Genomic DNA, 24772 nt, shown 5'->3' with positions numbered 1-24772 from the left:
TTAACAAAAAAAGTTTACATTTATTTGTAAATTACATACAACAACTTAGAAGGAATGTTCTAAATTAACAAAAATAATAGAGAGCCTCATCTCGCTTTCTATATTTCGGAGCGAAATAGCTAAAAGTTAAAATGAAGAGCCACGTAAAAGTCTGGTATGGCCTCTATGGATGAAAATCTTAACACGCTCTCCAAAATAGCTAAAGAGCCAAGATAGAGACTATGCTAAAGATAGTTATTTTAGAATACTGAGATGTTTTGGAGGTATTATGGAGAAACTGCTAGAAGTGATTGTTTGCAATGATCCCTGCAAAGTAAACAAAATGGACAAGGTATGGTATTAGTTTAATGAATTTAACACTCGCAAAGTATGGAGACCTAAAGACTTAAAAGTTGAGATGCCGATATGTATATCGAAAAGTGAGTCCCAAAAAGGTCCCTTAAAATGACTAAAAATAAATAAATTCCTTAGTAGAAGGGCTATATATATATATATATAAAGGATCTAGAGAGGACCTCCATAGTTTAAGAATTTGAGGATTTTTTACTAATTTACCCTAGTATATGACATAATTCAATGATTTCAACCATTGATCATTTAGATTCCTATGCAAGAATTGTGTCTACAAAAAAATCGATCAAATCCATAATCATTTGGTCATTCAAAATTGTGTAAACAAATATAGCCCGTTAGATAAAATTAGAAAGAACATTGTGCGAATCAAATGGTTAAACATTTTTCGATTTAGCTAATCTCTTGTAGGATTCATATATGTGTATATAACTAGAGAATGAATAGTTTAGATTGTTAAACTACACGTTAAAAATAAAAACATCTTCACTTTTCAAGTTTAATGAGCACCTTTCTAGATCCTCTATATAGCCCTTCTAGCAAGGGATCATTTTTCTGGCCGCCATTTTAAGGGATCACTCATTAGACTAACTTTTTGATCACATATATGGGATCTCAACAATTCAGTTTTTAGTTTTTCAATAAGGAGATCACTTATGCAAATTTTTAGCCCAACTGATAATTGTTGAGGTATTCATAATTGTAATTTACAATTATAAGCATGAATGGTTCAGGTTTGACATATTTGGTTCATCCATTGATGTAATCTAGTTTGATACCTTAATGGTCACCAACTTGGCTAAACATTTGCTAAAATTAAAAATATCCTCTCATTTCAAGTTTAAGGAGGTACACACACACACACACAAGGCCCTTCCACTAAGGGATTCCTTTTTTTCGTCGTTTAAAGGGATCCTTTGTGAGACCCACTTTTTGATCACATATCAACATCTCAACCGGTCGCTTCTTAGGACTCCATGACTAGATCATTTCTACAAATTTTCAGCCAAATTAGTGACTGTTAAGGTATCAAACTAGATTAAATCATCAATGGACGAACCAAATATGTCAAACATGAACCGTTCATGTTTATAATTGTAAATCACAGTTTTGAATGCCTTAACGATTATCAATTTGGCTGAAAATTTACAAAATTGATCTATTAATATAAACCTAACAACTGAACAATGGAGATATTGACAAGTTATCGAAAGGTTAGTGAAATAATCAATCCCTTAAAATGAAAAAAAAAAAAAAAATGGATCCCTCCGTAGAAGGGCCCTGTATGCGTGCGTGTGTGTGTATATATATGTATATAAAGCAAATTGTTATGGGACTCTGGGTGAGATGGAACCAATAAGTGAGGGAAAAACAAATACCTCCAACGGGGGTGTCGGGGTTGTAGCTGGTAAGGGTTGCCAAATCGTTGTGATTACACTTGGTAATGCCCTTCCGACGAGGGCCACAATGAATAGAAATCCGGTTTGAGGGAGGAGATGATAGACCAAATGAGTTGCGTTGATCTCGGATGGATGCGTATGCATGAAGAATATTATTTGTAGATATAAAGGAAGAGAAGAAGATCAGGAAGACAAAGAAGCTGCCATGAGCCATCACCATGTCTCCGTCAAGTTTAGAATGATTTCTCACCTAGTATTGCAGCCTATTTATATATTCACATACATCGGAGGATAAGTACATAAATAAGGATTTGAAGCAATTAAATCATAGAAAAAGCAATGATAGCTATTCTCTATTTCTTTTTCCTATTAGTCAACACAGAAATTACAGATCAATTGCAAAGTATCCAAGCTAGCAAGTCCTGCGCGCTCTCATTACGTTGAACAGATATATCGATCTCTCTAGTCCAAATTAAGTCAATTAAGACCGCGTTAACTTGCGTACCACTAGATGGACGACCAACAAGTCCATAACCCAATTTGAACGGCATAGCATGTTTTGTAATTGTTAAAAGAGATTATGATCTTCGAACCAATTAAACGAAAATGGAATATTATGGCCAAGTTTATTTGTATGTTAAATAGCGGACTAGCTAGCTGGTATAGTCTTTACTCTTCCATGGGAATAATGTCATTACACGTGATGGTTTTTCTCGTGCATAATGCATATTGAGATACTCACTCTTTTTCCCCAAGTCAAAGTTGACGAAGTCAAACCTATGCTTCTATTACTTGATGTAACTTTCTATTCCTCTTCAATCCACCACTCAAATGCACAAATTGATAGTGAGTTACATAGACGAGTAAAAGTTTAGTATAACTCGATCAGTGTGACTTGCTAGCGCTTAATTATGTGCCACCCTACTATAATTGTGCACACATACCGACAAGAAATAATTTTAGAATGATCAAGCTGTTGAGCACCCATGCTCTCCTTATCAATCTCTTCAATAGTTTTTCCATCCGAGGTCTAGCTTTTGTAAGAAAACCACAAACTAGCTTATTGAGAAAGACGAGAAATAAATTGGGAACAACACCAGTGTGACCACGTTACAGAGGGATTGATAATATTAGACTATTAGCCAGGGGTGGATCTACCCACAGGGCTCCTAAAGCCCAACCCAAATTTGCAGATATAAAAGTTTAGGGTTCTTGACCCATAGCACTAAAATAAGTTAAAATTAGCCCACTTACACCACCAAGAAAAATTTGTTCTCACTAACTCAATTTAATAGCTAAATGACGATTTTGGGCTCTAAAAAATTAATAATTGCATCTCGGCCACTTTATCTCTCTCGCCGTCTCTCTCTCTCACATCTCTGCAAGTTCGACGAGTCTCTCTCTCATCACCGATCCGGCGATCTCTCTCTACAAGGAAGACGTGGACGACTCTCTCTCATCACCGATCTCTTTCTCTGCAAGGACGCCGTCGACGACAACGACGACGATCACTCTCTCTCTGCAAGGACGAGGACCCCAACACTGACGCCGACGACGAGGATCCGTCTCTCTCTCTCTCTCTGTGCAAGGACGTCGTCAACGACGACGAGGAGGATCTTAATTACAAAAACTCCGAGTCCGATTCCGACCTTCTTCCCCGCACTCATCCCTCCGTCGGCCCTCTTCCTCATCGTTTTCCAGCACCGACGTCGTCGTCATCATCTTCGGCATCGCCGGCGTCATGTTCCACGTTTGTACTTTCTCTCTCTCACCTGTCATCTTGGATACCGGTGAATATTGAAATTGCTCGGGTCGCCTTTAAGCACCAACAATCTGGACTCTGGACCCAAGCTTCTGGAGGCTCAAATCCAAATCCACATTTCGGTCTGAGTTGCAGACCAGTGAGCAGACGTTGGTTCTTTTTTTTTTTTTTGGTTTCATTATGTGCGATGCTCTTTTTTTGTTTTGGAGCTGCATACATTTAGACTTGTCTCGATAGAAGCATTCTTGATATCTGACAATTGAACACACCTGCACCTTTTACCATTCAATAAGTTCGATAAACTTGTAGCATGATTGCATGTCAGAGATGCTAGACCATAATTTTGATTCTTGATTGTTCATCTTTTCACTTGAGAAGTATAGGTATGGCGGTCATAGACTTTTCCATCCTACCATGAATTTTCTTTCTTTTTTCTTTAACGGTATACGTTTAGCCAAAACAAAAAAACGGTATATGTTTAGCCAAAACAAAAAAAAGTGTGTGCTTTAGATGCTCCATGCATCTGTAAGAACTGTTGCTGATATTGAAGTTGTTGCTCTATGGAATTATTCTGTTTTGGCTTCATTTTGGGTCACTCGGATTCCGAACAGGTTCGACGGAAAAAGAAAAAATATGTCATCCTTCCATTTTTTTTTTTGGTAGTGAAATGGGGACAGAAAGAAAGAAAAAAAATTGTATTGGGGGGCAATAGAGGTCTGTTAAATGTCTATTGGGAGGCAATAGACGTCGATTGGGGGTAAATATTTTGAATTGATGTAATTTTTTTTTTTCCTTAATCAAAGTTTTATTTGTCTAATTTTAAGAAATTAGTTCCCATTTCGGCGACTGAAAGTTCTATTGGAGGGTAATAGACATCTATTGGGGGGCAATACATGGCTGATAGACGTCTATTGGGGGACAGTAGACGTCTATTGGGGGGCAGTAGACTTCTATTAGGGGGAAATAGACTATTGGGGCAATAGAGGTCTATTGGGAAGCAATAGAGGTCTATTGCCTCTCTATTGGGGGGCAATAGATGTCTATTGGGGGCAATAAACCTTTCCGGTAAGGTTTTCAGAAAAGTCTGGTGGGCGGCTGCCAGTGACCGGATTCCCGCGATCAGTGACAGGAATCCGGTGGCCGGTGACTGGGTTCCGGCGATGTCCTCTATGGTTTCTCTCTCTTCCATTTTCTCTCTCTAAATAACAAATGTGAGGGTAAAATGGTATTAAAAAAAAAACAAAAAAAAAAATCTTAATGGGGTATTAGAGAAGATTTCCTTAGAGTGTTTTAGGTAAGAGGGAATTAAAAAAACTTAATGAGGTAAGTGGGAAAAAAATCTCTAGAAATGGAGTAAATGGACAAAAACCCAAAAGTTTAATATATGTAAGCTATACATATTTGGGTCCTGCATAGTTGACTAGGGCACTTCTTACTCTTGGGGTTCTTTTTCCTTTTACTTCTTCCACTGATTTTTCTTTTTCTTTTTTGGTTACATTCCGGTGATTCCACTCATATTTCTTTTATGCTTCTTCCTATTTTCGTCCACTCATACCACACTTCCTTTTCTTTGGTTACATTCCACTTATATTTTTTTTACTTATTCCACTCATACCATACTCTTTTTTTGTTAAATTCCACTTGTATTTCTTTCACTTATTCCTATTTTTTCCCACTCATACCATATACTTTCTTTTCTTCTTTTTTTGGTTACATTCCACTCATATTTCTTCTACTTCTTCCACTCACATTTGTCTTACTTCTTCCTCTTTCCTTTTTTCTTTTTCTTTTTACTCTTCATGTTTTCTTCTATTTATATTTCTTTTACAAGGTTCTAAACATCGATAAGCGCTAGTCGGGCAGTGGCCAAGAGACTAGAGCTCAAACGCCTAGGCAGTTTTGTATTTTTTTAATATTTATTTTATTTTTAGGGGCTGTGACCACTTACCTAATTTTAGCCCAAAAATTGCCCACTTACTCCACCAAGAGTTTTTTAACCCCATTTACCCAATCTAACAGTGTTTGACAGTATTGCCCTCATTTTAATTAACAAATTACACTCATATCTCTCTCTCCTCCCCCTCATCGATTTCTCTCTCTCTCTCTCTCTCTAAGCCATCATGCCCACCACTCCACCGTTGATGACGGCCTCCACCGCCGCCGTTCTGTCCCACCGTCGGACCACCAGAGGATGACGCCATCCAACTCCACGATCCCAACCCCTCTGGACTTCACCGATTTTGTTAGTCAGATGTCCAGGAAGCTCTCCACACCGGAATCGGGTCTGGGCTTCGTTTGCAGGTTTCAGATGACGTCAAAACTGTGGTCTATTGGAGGGAAATAGACAGATTATTGCCCCCCCAATAATTTCTTAGCTGTGGTTAATTAATCACTGAAATTAGAGTTTTGATAAGTCTTATGTTGTTTTGAGTTTATTAAAGTACAATAATCTGTCAATGATAGAAACTGGTGACTTTTTGGGGTGGTCTATTGGGAGGCAATAGACAGATTATTGCCCCGCAATAATGTCTTAACTGTGGTTTATTTATTATAGGTCATTTCAACAAAATGCTGCTAGATTCATTAACCAGAATAATTAGGTTTATTGGGGGGTCATAATATGATTATTGGGGGGTAATAAAATCAGACACTGGAATCCGGTCACCAGTCCGGCAGTCGGATTCTGGATTCCTGTGACTAGTTGTCGGATGCCGGTCACTGGACGCCGAACTCCGGTCACCGGTCGCAGGAGACCGCGGCCGGCCACTGGTCACCGGAGCACAATAAGGTGGAGGATGACTTCTCTCTAAGTGAGAAAAAAGAAGAGGGCAAAAAAGTTCTAAAAATAAATAAAAAGAATAAAAAAAGAATTAATTGGGTATTAGGGAATAATCCCTTAGAGTGTTTTGGGTAAATGAGGTTAAAAAACTGTTAGTGGAGCAAGTGGGCAATTTTTAAGCTGAAATTGGGTAAATGATCATTTCCCCTTATTTTTATAGCCTTTATTTATATAACTAAGAATATATAAAGACTTAAAAAAGTAATAAAATTGAATCTAGAATATTCAAAATAGTCCTCATTAAGAAAATAGGACTCCTCGAAAATCAAAATAGAGAGAAATTGTTAAGCAATAAGCATACAATGAAGCATTTGCAAGCCTAAACCTCTAATTCTTCTTCTCCATACCCCTCCAAGACTTCTTTCGTATCGGACTCAAACTCGTAATCCTCTTCATCTTTTACTTTTTCCTATTTTCTTCCACACATATCATACTTTCTTTCTTTTGTTTATATTCCACTCATATTTCTTCCACTCATACCGTACTTCTTTTTTTGGTTACATATATTCTTTTACTTCTTCCAACTTTCTTTTTTCTTTTGCGTTTTACCTTTATTTTATTTATTTTTTCCAAAATATTACTTCTCCCATGCATTTTGTCATTGCTTTTGGTCAGATCATGTTGCCGTTATGTTTTCTCCAGTGCTATCTTCTCGTCTTTATTCCTGATCTGGTTGTACTGTTGCCATCATATCACTACTAGACCCAGACTCATAATCTTCTTCATCTTTTACTTCTTCCTATTTTCTACCGCTCATACCATACTTTCTTTCTTTTGGTCACATTCCACTCATATTTCTTTTACTTCTTCCAATTTTCTTCCACTCATAACATACTTTCTTTCTTTGGTCACATTCCACTCATATTTCTTATACTCCTTTCAATTTTCTTCCACTCATAACGTTCTTTTTTTTTTTTGGTTACATTCCACTCATATTTCTTTTACTTCTTCCTACTTCCTTTTTTCTTTTGTGTTTTACCTTTAATTAATGTTTTTATTTTTCAAAATATTATTTCGCCCAATATAAGTTCTTTTCTCAAGTTTCTTTTTATTCAATAAAAAATTATTTCAATTTTTTTAGGTAATCTATCTGATATTAGTTTTGGTTGCATTCTTATTTTTGACATCTCAATAAAATATACGTCTAATTTATTTTAGTTGTTGCGCAAAATTCTCTTACCACTTTGGTAAAAATATACTATATATATTTCAGCCTACCCCAATTTTGAATCCTGAATTCGCCACTAGTATTCGCCTTTGGAGATTATTATATGAAACATTAAAATTTTATTCCAGTAAATGAAGTGGGGATCTCTCCGGACAAATGATTCATGGAGAGATCTAAGACCTCCACATGCTTTAGGTAAGATATCTGGTTTGGAATATCACTAAAGATGTTGTTGTTGCTAAGATCCAAGACTAGGAGCTGTAATTGGCTAATTTCACTAGGTATATATGTTTCCATGTAGTTTATTGTTTTCTAGGAATATAAATGGAGCATAAAATAAAATCATTGTAGTGTCAAGGTGTTGCATCAACACGTACTAGGACGGTAGTGGATAGGCAGTTCAATGGAAATATGATCTACTTGAGGTGCTGTTTGTTCAGATACTAACATAGGTAGTGTGCACAATTCCTTTGGAAGTTTTCCGGAAAGTTGGTTGAATTGGATGGTTATAGAATACAGCAAAGAGTCTGCAACCAATTTGGAATTGAGCTTGTGATTCTGTTGTGATTAAGATTCAAGACCTACAATTTTTTTAGCTTCGATAGCCATGAAGTAATTTTACCACCAAGTTTACATGAACTCAAATCTAAAACTTGAAGATTTTGAGATCCATTAAAACCTACCATTCAACATCGATCGTTTGGCGGTTCCTCACCTAAAAAACTAGATGCCAAAGAAAGGATTACGAGACGTTTGCAACCCATCAGTTGCCCCTGTCACATTGGTTAAACGTTTGTTCCAACCAAGTGAGAGGAAGAACAAGTATTTCAAGGAAAGAATTTCAGGATTTATTTGAACCTCTAGATTATTATAGCTCAATCGAATTGCTTTCAAGGACTTGCATGAGTATAGCCTTCTTGGTAAGATACCAGAGAAGTTATTTTTCTGAATGTCACCTTTACTAAGTTGACAAAGTCTGGAGAAATTAAAGATGGAGATTGTCACGTCCCAGTTTTCAAGCACAAATAATAAACAAATTAAACAATCACTAATACTCCAGGTATAATGGTTCAAACTTCAACACGGAATACCTGAAAAAATTTCTTTTAACATAAGCAACCAATGATGTCCTGAATCCACAATGTACGTTATTACAAACTCATTCTTTAGAGTCACATATTACATTATACCAAGTTTAAAAATTGAACTGAAACAACAATTCAGTAAGTAAACTCACACACTACGCTCACTACACAACGGAAGACTACAAGTGCAACCAACAATTAGGTTCCTAAACCTACAACTGCAACAGCAAGGGACCTCTCGGCTTCAACTACGTTCACCCTAACATGCAGGATAAACTCCTACACCATTAAATAGTGCACCAGATTGCAAAAACAAATCCTGTAAGTTTTTGAAGCTCATGTGAGTAAACTCAAAACAAACAAGGCAAAAGCACATGCTTAAATCATTTCAACCTAACAAAATTGATAACTCATATCACGACCATTAACAGCTTCACATCTTTCAATAATAGGCTTAAACAATCAACTCGTCACTAAAACCCACATGATGCAATTTTCAACTCAACATTCAATTTCACAAAACTTCAACTAAGACAATTCCAACTCAAGTAACGTTTTAAAATATTTTAAAACGCAACAACAAATCTACGAAATCATCTTTCATTCGTCCCAAATAAAGTAATTGTCACATTAATGACATTTCAAATCATTTTTAGTCTCAACGACAAATGCAAGTAATCACAATTCTTTCCTCTCGATAGGAAGCATTTATCACCATTGTGACATTATAAATCATTTCACAACTCACTACAAAGCTCGAGAAGAAATGTGAATCTCAAACCACAACTGCACTCACAATTTATACTAAATAAAACTAGTAATCCGTGCATAGAAAATTAGTTCAGGTGATTACCTAAAATCACACAATCCAAGATCATAGTAAGCTCTGCATATAGTTTAGTTCAAGAGACTACATTAAAATCACAACAATATATCAAAATCATAGTAATCCCTACATATAGTTTAGTTTAGGAAATTACATTAAAATCAATCGATCAAAATCATAGTAACCCCTGCATAAAGTTTAGTTCAGGAGATTGTATTAAAAACCAAATAAACAGAAAACAACAATCCCTCCATAGAATTTAGTTCAGGAGATTACATTAAAATCAATCGATCAGAATTATAGTAACCCCTGCATAAATTTTAGTTCAGGAGATTGCATTAAAAACCAAACAAACATAATTTCACAATCTCAAATCAATACTCAAACTGCACCTCACTTCTAGGATCAAACTGCCCGAACAAGAGGACAACCCAACGGTTAGATCCTCACAGATTGAAAATAGTACGAACCGAAACCGAAAATAACCTAACTTATCCAAAAGATTGAGCAAAGCTAACACAAAACATATCCACATGTTCGTATCAACGAACACAAGACTACACTGCAAAGAACTGCTCTAAAGGTGGCCGGACACGCCGTCAGAAGCGGCTGCACGTGAGCCCCACTCGCCGCCCAACTGACTTCCAAATCTGGAGGATCAGCTCATACCAACTTGGAGATCACAACACAAGGCCCAACTTTCATACGTGTCACCAAGGGAAGGCCGATCAAGCTCAAAGGTTTTCCACTGTTAAACTTGAAATCCCCATTCCGAGCTCCACACTTCAAATCGATCTTCAAGGCATGTATGGATGGAAAGAGCATAAGGAGAACTACAAAACCCAGTAGGTTTCGAGTCCTAAAATCACCAGAATTGGCCAGAGCAAAGCCAGAGACCCGCCGCTTTGCGTCCTTTGATCCACCTTTCACGGTGCAAATCGATCCAAACAACTACCATGGGGAAGAAAAGGGGAGAGAGAGAGAGAGAAAGAGACTGGTGCCCGTGGCACCGTTGTTAGACACTGGACTGCCGAGTTGTCTTCGGGTCGGGTCGGCAAACACTCGAGTCAGGTCGAGCTATTAAAAGAGAAAGGGTTTCCCGATTTTTCTGGAAACTTTTCAAAATTGGAAAGTGGTGTATTTTTCTGGGATTTTTCTATTTATACTGAAATTTCCGAGAGATGAATTAACTTCCGCATATCATAACTTGTTCATACAATCTCGGAATTTAGCGTGCCGCATGTCCACGAACTCGTATCAATGCGCTCTATGACATTTGTGAAGAAAGTTTTTGAATAAGCTCAACGAATAAAAAGTCAACTCTTGACTCCTCAAAAATAAAATATTTCGAGTAATTATTCGTCCGAAATACTTTCACTTCACCACAAAACAAACGAAAAACACCCAGAAACAAATAATCGCACCAATCAATAACTTATTAATTTTTGGAAATCATCCGAAATTAATAACTGAAATTCAGGCTATTACAGAGATATTGCCTTTCAAGTTGTTGGCTCCCATACAAAATTCTTCAAAGTTCGTAAAATAAATCAAAGATAGGGAGGACGCCAGTAAATTGGTTATAGTAGAGGTCGAGGATTGTAAGATTAGTCAGGTTGACAATTTCATCATTAATGACATCGGATAATGAATTCCAAGCTAGTGAAATGTGTTCAAGTATGGTAGTATTATAAATATCTTCTGGCAATAATTTGAGGTAATTGTAATCAGCACGAGGAATACTACCATTCAAATTGTTGAAACGTGGGGGTGAAAAATGTTGAGAACGATTTTAGTTCCGAAATGGATGGAATGAGAGGCAGCCCAATTTGTTTGAGAAAAACTCTTTGAGGCGACATTCTCTCAAGGCATATCCAAATTGAGGTGATATCCCCTCAAGACAAATCTAGGTGAGGTAAAATCCTCTCAAAGAGAATGCAAATGAGGTGCAATTCCCTCAAGGCAGATCCAAGTAAGATGAAATATGCTCAAGACAGATTTATGCACTATAACAAAACTGGGCAATCAACACCATTCCAAATGGTGTGTATTGATAGAATAGACTCCAATCATTGGTGTGAAAACCCAATAGCCACCACTTTAGACACTATTATGGGGTCGGTTTGCTTTGCTGCCGTGACATATACCCAAAGAGACACTATCAGAATTTTGGTGCCTTAGAATTGTGGGTCCTACCATGCCAATGGTGCCTCAAATGGATTTTAAAAACTTATTCTTTCACACCATTGTTGACAATGGTGACTTAAGAAATTTCAAATTAAAAAAAAATAAATTCAAATATGAAATAATTTCTTGTGGATCCAAAGCACTCCCTTCTGATTAACAATACTCCTAGTTGAATACAAAATATTCTGCGTACCTAAAACTATCTAGAAGTTGGTGTACGTTAAACTACTTGGAAGTTGAAATGTTCCTATACTAGTAGCGACACCATCCATCTTCTCCTTCAATCACGAGCTACTACATCAAACAATGTTAACATGAAGTAATAATAACTTTTGAAATACAAAAACATAAGCTTGGTGCATATCCAATTTCACAAAGAAGAAAAAATACATACCCTGTTATTCATGTCATTTGTAGATCAATGTTGACCATGGATTCCTGAAAGTAACAGAGCCATATTGACAATCAACAAAACAGAAACAAAATTGCAGTTTGAGGCCAATAATGAAATAATAGAATTGGAGACATTAGTCAGCAGGCTATTTTGTAGGATTGGTGCTCCCAGTTTTCTGATTAATCAAGCACAATCACCACTTTAACCAACACCACCACAGTTACTTTTTGCCACACTGCACCTACTAAAGCTTGACTTTCATCGCAGTTTGAAGTTTCCAAAAACATTAGGAAACAATAAGAATGAGATAAGACATAATGATGCAAGTACTAGCTCAACAAATGGAATATTGCCGCTTCCTAATCAAAAAGTTTTAAGGAGGATATTACAGTCATTTGATGTTAATGAAAGAAGGTCTTACCATCAGAGTTCAATTGCATGTTTTATTTCCCTAGGTCGGGATGTATATGACCTTAACAATTCTAGAGGATGCTGGTATGCAATCAGTTTCATATCGATCAACAATTTCAACAACCTGTTAAAAAGATGTTCCTGATTAAGGACATGTAGAGCTAGAAAAGAATAGACAGTTATGCATCAAATTGAGGACAGAAGAAAAGGAGTCTCACCAGCAAAAACCCTTCGAAAGCTTCAGCAATAACCTTCATTCGCTCCATTGGAGTGGTGGGTGTAGTTAGTAAATTGTATAAACCATACAAGCAGATCCAAAGTATTACAATCATATCTAATAGTGAGCATAAAGCCTTTTAAAGTACTGTTCACAATCTGAAAAAGAATGCAAAAGAAAAGTTATTGAGAAACGAACCAATTCAATATTATTTTTCAAGGCTTCCTTTTCTCAGAATGTCCGTTTCTTCCAATGGAACATCTGGAACCACAAGTCCTACAAATAGATATGGAATCACAAACCGAGTCACATCTCTTATGATTTACATATATATAAATGAAAGAGAACTAAATACAAGACCAAAATCTCAGCACCCCTACCTTTTTTCCAATAAGGTCTGCAACCAAACATATATAAAAAGGTTTGTGCTAAAAAATTATATCATACAATCCACATCTCAATGAAAGGCAAATGAGCAACTAGAAACCACCAATACCTTGCAACTTGCTATCTTTTTGTAAGGTGATAATATATATATTTTTTTGGCATGAAAAACATGATGAACTTTCCCAAGGCCATAGTAATAAAAACTGGATGGTATACACTAACTATAACAATTTATCTATAATAATTTATTATAACTATAACCAACACCACCATAGTTACTTTTGCCACACTGCACCTACTAAAGCTTGGCTTTCATCACAGTTTGAAGTTTCCAAAAGAATTAGGAAACAATAAGAATGAGATGAGACATAATGATGCAAGTACTAGCTCAACAAATGGAATATTGCCGCTTCCTAATCAAAAAGTTTTAAGGAGGATATTACAGTCCTTTGTTGTTAATGAAAGAAAGTCTTACCATTAGAGTTCTGTTGCATGTTTTATTTGCCGAGGCCTGGATGTATATGACCTAAACACTTCTAGAGGACGCTGGTATGCAATCAGTTTCATATCGATCAATAATTTCAACAACCTGCTAAAAATGTGTTCCTGATTAAGGACATGTAGAGCTAGAAAAGAATAGACAGGTTATGCATCAAATTGGGTTTCACTTGAACATGCATATCGGGAAGCAAATAGGGTAGCAACTCCAATGTTTATCAAAACGATTGCAATGAGCATGAATGTTGTGATTCCTTACAAGCACAAGCGTATAAAAAGCACAGTTGGAATTCTAACAGGTATATGGATACTAGGCAGACATATGATTCATTGCTAGAAAGCCTACCCATTTTGGCGTGAGAATTGGCTTGCATGCTGGAAGTTCCTGCTGAGTAAATCTTAAATCTGAAAGGATTAAATTTTCAAGATACCTGTCAGTTTATGATTAATCATAAGGCTACTAAGAACCTAACTATTTAGCAAGGCACTAAACTGGGGCTTTTTGCAATTGGTAATTATGTTGCATCAACTAGTCTTTCATATAGGTAAACTGGAATCACATAAAGATTTCCAAAACCAGTTACCACATCTTCCATGAATTAATTATAGTAATAGTGCATTATTTATGTTAGGTTGCCAAATGTTATATGCCTCAAACTTAATGTTTAGCATTGTAAAACCACCAATGCTTGTTTCTATTTGATGTACAAGTTCAGTCGTATTAAATCCATATAAATAACATGAAACTATCTCAAAAACTCACTTTCACAAGTTAGACTACCAAAATCAGACATAATCAACTTCAAGAAAACTCCTAAACCTAACAAATACAAACATCTAGCTAATCGAAACCCGAAACACGAAGGCAGAAACACACAAAATCTCCATCTGGGAATTTCCCATATGAACTCAAATCCCCAAAAGAAGTAAAAATCCAAATTCTTGGAGAAGAAAAATTTACATTTGGGCCACTGGGACCTCCTGGGAGCAGCTGAATCGGCAGATACGGCGCCGTATTGGAACTCATCATGTACAAACCCTAGCTTTTCCGCAGGAAAGACTCAACCTTTTCCGATAATTAAAGAAACCCATAAGATCAATTTGATGGGTTAAAGAAACCCACATGCTCACAATACCATGTAACTGTAAGTGTCAGATGAGGAAGGTGTTGTAAGATTCAATGAAAAAAAGCAGTCTTTTTACCCAATTGAAAGAAAATAATACCTGTTTGGGGCGGAGGATGATGCCAAATGATGAGTAGAGATGAGGCCGATGATCTTGAATCGAGACTTGAGGTGGGAGACCCATTATGATTCGAATCTATAAGAACCAGATAGGAGCTTCTCACTTGCTGTTGAGGAGAGGAGTGATGTTGACATCTTCGAGGTCGTCGTAGAGGTAGGTGTTGTTGCCAATACAATTGAAGGAAATTGGGAGAGACACTAGTACAAAATCGAAAATAGATAACGGTTCCGCACCGTTGTCTGAAAAAATATTTTTTCGTTGTCTAGGTGAGTGTTGTCTTTTTACGCTTCACTCCACAACGTACTTCACTGATGTTGAACATAATAAAGTACAACGGCTTTTAGTCAAAAATCGTTGTAGATATACTCAGCATATACCGTTAGCACTAAATGCACTGTTGTATATGTAATTATTCAATAATAGTTTTCACTTACATACCGATGTGCTAATATAATTTACACATCACTTTTGGCCTTCAACAACTTTCATACACAACGGTTGTTACCAAAAAAATGTTGGCTTCGAGGATTGTATACATCGATTTTTAGTTGAAAAATATTTTCCAACTTCATTACACAACAGTTTCTCGTCAAAAGCGTTGGTGTTGAGAAAATGTTACATCGGTTTCTAAATTAATAACGTTGTCGGTGATGATGAAGATAGTAAATTACAACGATTTCTAGAATAAATCCATTGTCTACTAGCCAGAGAGATGACAATTTTTTTCAACCATGATTTAGTGCATCAATTTGAGAAATTGAAATGAAGTTGCAATATATTAATAGAGTATAGAACTGAAGATCCGCATTGCAAAAGTCAAAGTCTAAAGATACTTGTAATGGAAAAGGTAAATTTTGCTACAAATTAAAGAAGTTTCACTAGGTACAGAGTTAAACAACAGAATTGATGAAGATCCACATTGTAAAAGTCTAAAGATACTTATCGCTAACGAATTCTTCCCATCATGAACTTCATTGACTTCTTCTTGAAGGTATGTGGTCTCTATAATTCCTTCTCACTGCAAAAAAAAAAAAAAAAAAAAAAAAAATTATAAACCAATAGCATAAAACCATATGCAAATAGTCATCAGTCTGCTATATCAGAAAAAGTATTGTGACATTTGATAGTCTTCTAGCCATACACACTTCATCAATAGTCCTGATACCCAGTAGCTACCCAAAGCTAAATCAGAAAAGTATTATGACATTTGATAGTCATATAGCTAAATCAGAAAAGTATTGTGACATTCGATAGTCTTATAGCTAAATCAGAAAAGTATTACCTAAGAATTTCCAGCTACCTAGTAGCTGTTATTTGCATACTCTAAAAACAACAATTAATTTGTTCTCTACTTGTAGCTATACACACTTCATCAATAGTCCTGGTATTGAATAGCAGGGCTACAACAAAAATGAAGCAAGCATCTCCAGAAGCTAATATTTAAGAGAAAATGATCGCACAGACCTTTTAAAGTTAATACATTTCCAATAAGATAGTTAAAGTAAAAAGAAGCACTTCAATTGTTTTGTTTTACACTGAACTTAATTAAGAATATATACAAGGCTGTCAAACCATATATAGGGTATTATTGTCAAATAATAGAAGCACATAGACTTAATTTCCGAGCCTAGCTGGTATAGAGGTCCATCACATGACCTCTAGGTCATACACAAGTACTCTCAGAATCAAGATGTCAAAACATAAGTTGAAAATGAGCTAATCAGTCTCAGATTGAAAAAATAAACAGAATAGACGGAGACTCACCCTCAAATTGAAACTCTGGAACTTTGACTGCAGCTGCTGTCCTTGCTTTACACCTACACCAAAGGGTTTATCAAAATTAAAATCCTAAAGTTGCAGTAGTAGGAGTTGACAAAGCACGAAGAAATCGTGGGATGAAGACGTAAATGGAGCAGAAGTTGCAGAATGATATTATGAACGAAAAGTAAGCCAACAAGTAAACCTCTTTAACACTCAAAAAACTGCTCCACCTCTAGAATCTCCATCCAGCTTTGTTAAAATAGCGCCAGCAATCCCAATCTCTCCATTGAATGTTGTGACCAGGGCTGTAAACACAAAGAAGATAAGTCAGCCTACTTCTAGGAATATATACATGCATTGTTCGTAGCATGGTAAATTTATAGTTTTGAAACATAATTGGAATTGGTTGCATCTTTGGACACATGGATATTATCAAATCGCATGCGAATTGGTAACAATATGATGAGTATGGCCAGGAAACTCATAATTCAATCGGGTGCATATGAATTTGCTTCTTTATCTCAAACATTAGATAGAGCAACCAATTTCCTATTTAAGACTTTTATGTGTTCATGACATTGCAGATGATCAATCACATTTTCTTGTATAAATCAATAAAGAGGGATCCCAAATAAACAACCTATTATAACACTACTACAAAAACTACATATAAGGACACTGGAAAAGAGTCCTCTAATACATTTAAGGACTCTCTAAAAAAGAGTCCTCTATCCAGCAGTCATTGTAAGTCATATACAAGGACACTGGAAAAGAGTCCTCTTTTCCCTACTAAGACACTTAAACTGTGTCCTTAAAAGTCCAAATCAAGTGTCCTCGTATACAATAGAGGACACATAAAATGCGTTCAGGGCAGATTGACCTTCGTGTACTAAATCAGCCATAACTTCTTCTAGAAAATTGATATTGACAAACTGTAAAAATATCTGAAAACTAGACATCCATAGATTTCCAACCGTATAAAGATCATAATTTTATTCATTCTGAGCTGCCCCTCAGGACTCTGTCAAAGTTGGCTGATCTGCACAGGCAGATTCCTAATTTGAAACGAATTTGACTTTGATGCGTTGTATCTTGTGTCTAATTAGGATTCCTTATCTAATCTTGATTTCTTTGCCGCCACATGCCTTGCACATGTCTTCCATGATATCATCTAGAAGCTTCATGAAAGTTCTTGGGCTCTCCTAATCCACTTAAGTATCCTAGTATCATCAGGACTCCTAATGCCAACAGGTTTCCTAGTCCAATTAGGACTCTTGCATTTTTGCCATTTCTCATCATTTTTCTGAGCTTGACTCCTAGTTGACTCAGGATTCCTAGTTCAACTGGGATTTCTTTTCCTAGTAGAACTAGGAAAATTTCATTTCTCCATTTTCGCTCATTTTTGCGCCTCATTTCCTCCTTGCCTTCATTTTTGACTCAAAACTACCTGAAAACACTAAACTAAGTTAGAAATGATAATGTTAAGAGAATAACTACGTAAAATGTAGAGAGAAATTTTGTATTAAAAACATAGTAAATATTAGTCTGATCAACACCACACTTCATATTCTTGAATCGGGCGCTGCTCTTTTCAGTGAGGTGTTTATGTTCTGGGTCGACAGGTAAGAAGCTTTGGCGAGTTTTTTCTTGCATTTTCTTCACTCTGTAGTCCGCAAACTCCATTTGACCCTTAGTGTCATAGACTAGAGCCAAGTCCCTAATATAATTCACAACCCTGAGATCATAATTTCAGAGTATTTGATTGTAGTTCTAACAGTGTGATTCCATTTTGCATCTCCTTTTTCATAGTTAAAGAATCCAAGGTTAATGGCATACAAAAGTGACTTCTTAGTTGTTGCAGCAAGAAAGATTCTTAAGCAAACCTTGAATCTAACAGTTGAAGGCTGCACCTAAACTTGTACTGTAACATCATTTCCTGAATATTTTCCATTCCATAAAATTACCTTACCCAACAGTAGAGGTGGCAAACGGGCCGGCCTGGCCCATTTTAAGCGGGCCTAGTCGTACTTCGTGCCATGCTTGGGCCGGCCCATTTATTATCATGTCGGGCTCGTGCCAGCCCATTTACTTAAACATTAAGCCAGGCCCAGCCCATGGCCCGAGCCCATATCGTGCCGGGTCAATCACGGGCCGTGCTCGTGCCTACCCACTACAAAGCACGATTTTAAAATCTTAATTTGAACAAATAAAAATTAATTTTATTTAACTATTTAGAAAATTAAAATAAATTAAGTTCTAGAACGTTTTTCTTAATCTTAGCTTTTTAAGATTAGATCTCTAATAATTTTTTATATTCCACTATAACTAAGAAAGAAGAAAAAAAAAACTCAAAATATATTGTTTTTAGTATATTATTGTGAGATTAATCTTTATTAATATAATGAAGATTTAGTATCTATTATTCTTTCCTTCATTCTACAGTTGTATTATTATGAGATTAGTCTTTATTAATAAACATATAGTTAATATTTAGAAAAAATACTTATGTCAAAATAAGGATATAATGTTTTGTTTCATTATTTTGACAATATAAAAGAAAACATTGGTGGAATTGCCATGAGATTTTAAATAAAAAGGTTTCATATTCAAATCTCATCATTTGTAAAAGTAAAATGAGAATTGGAATTGGTCTACTCATTTCATTCATAACCCCTTTATATAGGGATAGGATTACAACGGAAATATCAATTACATTGATGATACTAAATGTTGATTGAGCTATGATTTGTAATTGCTTGATTCCCTTTTCGTCTGTTTCTTTGACGAAGGCACATAATGTGCTTTTCCTTTAACACTCCCCCTTGTGCCAAGTCAAAGAAGAAATGGTGCATGAGTTGTTGCCTCACTAAAAATCTTGCCAAGTAACAATAAAAACCCTGTGGGACAAAAATAAAACTTGGTCGAAGGAAAAGAGCACAACGCACCTTCTACATTTGAGAATGACATGTGTGTGTTAGACTCCCCCTGACGTCTACACCTCCCCCTGATCATTACATTAATCAAGTGAGCCTGGAAAGTCTTCGCATTCCTATGCTTTTCACATGTTTCTCAAATGTGGCCTTAGGCAGCGATTTGGTGAACAAATCTGCCACATTCTCCTCAGACCTTTCTTGATTCATTTGAATCTTGAGGAGAGTCTGTTGTTGCTGATTGTAGGATAACTTTGGCGATATGTGTTTTGTGTTATCACCCTTAATATAACCTAGCTTCATCTGTTCGATGCAAGCTGCATTGTGTTCGTAAATGCAAGTAGGCTCTTCAGTGGTAGAACTCAAACCACTAGTCCCTCGAATATGTGTAATGATAGTTCTTAACCATACACACTCACGAACCGCCTCATGTGGAACAATGATCTCTGAGTGGTTCGAGGAGGTAGCCACAAAGGTTTGCTTGGTTGATCTCCAAGATATCACCGTGTTCCCATTGGTAAATACATAACCAGTTTGGGAACGACCTTTATGTGGGTCAGAGAGATACCCAGCATCAGCAAAACCAACCAAAACATCATTTGGAGTTTCAGTGTAGTGAGTGACACTTTCGCCATCAATATTTTCTTCAGGGATTGCAGTTCCATCTGCGGTCCCTCTTGTCTCTCTGTAGGGGAAGAACAGTCTCAAGTCAATGGTTCCTTTTAGGTATCGAAGATGTTCTTGATACCATTCCAGTGACAATGCGTTGGCGCTTAGCTAAATCTAGCTAACAAGTTCACTGAGAATGCAATGTCTGGTCGAGTAAATTGGGCTAAGTACAATAATGCGCCAATTGCACTTAGATAGGGAATTTCAGCTCCCAACACTTGTTCGTCATCTTCCTTTAGACGAGATGGATCTTTCCTTGCATCCAAACTTCAACCGATCATGGGAGTGCTAGCAGGGTGTGCTTTGTCCATGTTATATCGCCTGACTTTTGGACATATGTAGACTGGTGGATTAGTATTCCACAAACTCGGTGTTCTAGTTCAAGGCCTAGATAGAATCGAGTTTTCCCAAGATCCTTAATCTCAAATTCGGATTTCAAGTAGCTCGCAGTTTCTCTTATTTCATCAAGAGTACCAGTTATGTTCATATCATTGACATATACTACTACAATTGCAAATCCGGAACTTGTTTTATTTATGAATACGCAGGGGCATAATTCATCATTCTTATATCCCTTCCCAATCAAGTAGTCACTTAGACGGGTATACCACATCCGCCTGGATTGTTTTAATCTGTAAAGTGAGCGTTTCAACCTAGTTGCAAACGCACTCCGTGGTTTAGAGTCACTTGGCTTGGGTAATGTAAGGCCATCAGGCACTTTCTTATATATCTCTAAATCTAGATCCCCATGGAGATATGCAGTAACCACATCTATGAGCTGCATTTCCAGTCCTTTGGAAATTACTAAGCTAACTAAGTAGCGGAACGTTATAACGTCCATTTTGGGAGAGAATGTCTCCTCGTAGTCAATTCTAGGGCATTGTGAGAAACCTTGCGCCACAAGGCGAGCTTTGTACCTTAGGACTTCATTCTTCTCATTACGCTTTCTGACAAAGGTCCATTTATGTCCTACAGGCTTTACACTTGGTGGGGTTAGCACTACCAGACCAAATACCTGTCTCTTTGTCAGAGAATCTAATTCTACCTGGATTGATTCATTCCATTTAGGCCAATCTGCTCTTTGTTGACATTTTTCAACAGAGCGTGGTTCGATAGCATCGTGCTCTATGATTCCTTGAGCAACAATATATATCATCAATGTGTATGGAAGATCTTTCTATCAACTCATACGCACTCTCGTAATCCTTTGAGATTTCTTTGTTCTCTAGAATCATTTCAAACATCGGAGCGTCCTCCAGTATTGATTCATGGACAGAACTATAATCAGAGACAATCTCATGAGAGGGATTCTATACATTGATGATTGGTTTGTGCCTTACTCACCCTCTTCTTCCTTGGGTGAGTGTCAATCGAACCAAGTGACCTCCCCCTCTTCCTCGGGGAGCCACGGCCTCAACCACACCTCCACTAAGTGCGGTTGCAGTGCCTCTATCTGCGGCACCGTGCCCCTTGTTGGGGACTTCTAACCTTGCAGGCACATTTGCAGCTGGTATATGTGATCTCGTCACTTTTACGATATCAGTAAACGCATCAGGCATCGAATCTGCTACGTTCTGAAGATCGATTATTCTTTTCACTTCACTTTCACTTTATGAAGTGCGGGGATCAAGATGAGACAGAGTGGGGACAAACCACGACAATTCCTGTCGTTCCCTTGGAAAATCCTTTTTCCTATCTCCCCCTAACGACGGGAAGACTGTCTCATCAAAGTGACAATCCGCAAATCTAGCGGTAGAGAGATCGCCTGTCAAGGGCTCCAAATAGCAGATAATTGTAGGGGATTCGTATCCAACATAAATACTTAATCATCTCTGAGGACCCAGTGTAGTGCGCTGTGGGGGCGCAATAGGCACATATACTGCGCAACCATATATGCGTAAGTGTGAAATGTCAGGCTCATATCCAGTTACCAACTGGTACGCAGAAAATGGTTGGCTAGCAGTGGGTCTGAAACGAATAAGTAAAGCTGCGTGTAATATTGCATAGCCCCATGCAGATATAGGCAAGTTGTTGCGCATAACCAATGCCCTAGCCACCATCTGTAGCCTTTTGATGGTGGCTTCTGCGAGACCATTTTGTGTATACACATGGGGTACAGGATGCTCTACATCGATCCAAATAGATATGCAATAATCATCAAATGCTTTTGATGTAAACTCTCTAGCATTATCAAGCCGTATAGACTTGTTAGGGTGATCAGGGTGGTGAGCCCTTAAATGTATAATCTGTGCTAGGAGTATTGCAGCATTTCTTGTGAACAATAAAACGACATGTGACCAGATTGTCGAAGTATCCACCAGAACCATAAAGTACTTGAATGGTCCGCATTCTGGATGGATAGATCCACAGACATCTCTTTGTATCTTTTGTAAGAATGGAATGTTTTGTTTTGTATCTTTAGCATAGGAAGGTCTCGATCCTGTTTTTGCTAAAGAGCAGGCTTTGCAAAACGAGTGATGTGCCTTTGAAATAGTCAATGAGGCATAATGGGAGGGAGGTAGTGCATCTGGTACTTCAGAAGGCAATGACTGCATTTGGGCAATACTAGAACCGACACCTTGCAGTGTGGCGGATTTTTCTCCCATTTTTCACTCGAAAGAAGGGATGTCCGTGTGAGTTCTTTTAAAAATACGGATCATCATGTCATGACCTCGGCGCCATAGGCGGTCATGCAAAAGCCTGTATGAGTCAGGGTCCCACATTTCATTGTTGGTGACAATATAGGATTCAATGATCCAAATCGTAGTGAGGTACAGTCCACTAGATTAACTCATAAGTTTCTCTAAAATGCGTTTCCTTCCACATTCATTAGAGTTAATATCAAGGTATTCAGTTCCATTCTCAAGGTTGTTACATGATAACCGTTGGCACAAATATCTTTGAAACTTAACAAGGTTCGATTAGCTCTTGGTGCATATAGAGAGTCTGTGACTTGAAATGTTGCGCCATTAGGCAGCAAAAATTTGACAGTTCCTCGCCCTTTTATTAGTTGTGATAATCCAATCATCGTAGTCACAGAGGAATTATAGGCTATTAGTTCAATGAATAATTGCCTATTTCTTAATATTGTGTGGGTAGTCCCACTATCAATTAAGCACTCAAGTTCTCCTCCATTCATTCCTACAAATAAATAGGAGGTATTTAGAAAATATAACTCATATTCTTTAGAGTATTTCTTATTTGCGTAGAATGGTATTCTTTTCATTCTAATAATTTTTCTCTAGATGTATTGCTTTACATCTTTATAGTGTTATGTCGAACCATGTAAATATGTTTAGTAAATAAATTTGAATAAATTCAGTGCTTCAGAATAAAATTCAAAATTTATTAATAAGCCAACGATAATCAAATCAAGGTCTTGTTCAGAAATCTTATTCATCAATCCATGATTGAAAATAAACTTTAAGACCAAACAATAGTCTAATTAAAAATGAGGCATTATGCCTTCACAACTGTCTTTGGAAAATAAAATGAATAAAGCAGATCATTCAAGATTGAGAGCATCCATTGACTTAGCAAGTTCCTCTTTGCCATTGGAGTCTGCAACTGTAAGGTTGACGTCTAGGTCATGACCTCCTTCTTCCATATAGTGAGCCACTTGTTCTTTAGACTCTGTATACCTCTTGTAATTGGCTGCTACTCTGTTGTTTGCTTGGCAGTTCTTGTACCAATGCCCAATGAATCCACACCTATAGCATGGTTCATTGTCAACTCTTTCCTTTTGCATCTTGTTTCCATGATCCCCATGTCCCTTTCCACGTGGTGCATGGTTGCCACGTGGGTAGGGATCAGCACGTCTAAACCCCCTTGCATTGGAGTTATTTCCACCTTTCATTTTTCCATAATTAGCCTCGGGAATTTTCTTTGTCCCAGTGGGCCTGGCATTGTTATTCAAGAGAATCTTATTTTGTCTCTCAGCCACTTGCAGTAGGCTTATCAACTTATTGAAAGTTGTGATTCTTTTGTTGTCATAATCCAACTGATACTGGTTCGGTAGTATAAAAGCTGAATTAGGAAAGGTGGTAAGAGTCTTGTAGATCATATCATCTTCTGTGATTTCCCTTCCATAGAAATTGAGACGTGCCTTTAAGCGCAACATGCCCTTGTTGAAGTCATTGACCTTTTTATAGTCAAGCAAGCGGATTCCATTCCACTGAATAGCTAGTTCTGGGAATAAAGTGTCATGAATGTTCCCAAAACGTCCCTTAAGGGCATCCCACAGTTCTTTGGGTGTCTTCAACTGGAGGTATTCCCAGCGTGGGCTAGGATCAATATGTCGCCTCAGAAACATTAAGGCATCTGCTTTCACCTTATTAGATAGTTCATCATCTTTGGGGTCAGTAATGGTGGCAGTGTAGTCTTTTGCCACAAATGCAGTTTCCATATCGGAAAGCCAACGATGGTACTCAAGTCCTTCTGAGTCCAAAATGTCAAAGTTAGGTCGAGTTGGATCAGCCATCTACACAAACAAGAGAGAAGAAATAAATTACGCAGTCATAAAGACATCCACGTGAATTATTTTCCAAAAATATGAGTTAGATATCAAGACCAAGATTCGTAATGGTCACACATTTTTTTTTTGATGCTATGTGAAAATACTTTATTACGGTAATGTTGTGTG

The 24772-nt window shown here is 37.1% G+C and overlaps 2 long non-coding RNA genes across 2 annotated transcripts; both read right to left on the bottom strand.

The window, feature by feature from the left end:
* On the bottom strand, nt 1-1999 carry LOC121051585. The gene is made up of 2 exons (XR_005806149.1): nt 1731-1999; nt 1-306 (listed from the first exon to the last, which is right to left on the bottom strand). It is a non-coding gene; the product is annotated as an uncharacterized LOC121051585 (long non-coding RNA).
* Nucleotides 2000-15530: 13531 nt separating this feature from the next.
* LOC112191528 lies at nt 15531-16839 on the bottom strand. Its single transcript, XR_002932994.2, has 3 exons — nt 16762-16839; nt 16535-16587; nt 15531-15788 (listed from the first exon to the last, which is right to left on the bottom strand). It is a non-coding gene; the product is annotated as an uncharacterized LOC112191528 (long non-coding RNA).
* Nucleotides 16840-24772: the final 7933 nt, after the last annotated feature.

Source organism: Rosa chinensis, chromosome 1 (assembly GCF_002994745.2).
Source record: "Rosa chinensis cultivar Old Blush chromosome 1, RchiOBHm-V2, whole genome shotgun sequence".
Classification (NCBI taxonomy): domain Eukaryota; kingdom Viridiplantae; phylum Streptophyta; class Magnoliopsida; order Rosales; family Rosaceae; genus Rosa; species Rosa chinensis.
This window is presented reverse-complemented; position numbering and strand designations above follow the sequence as displayed.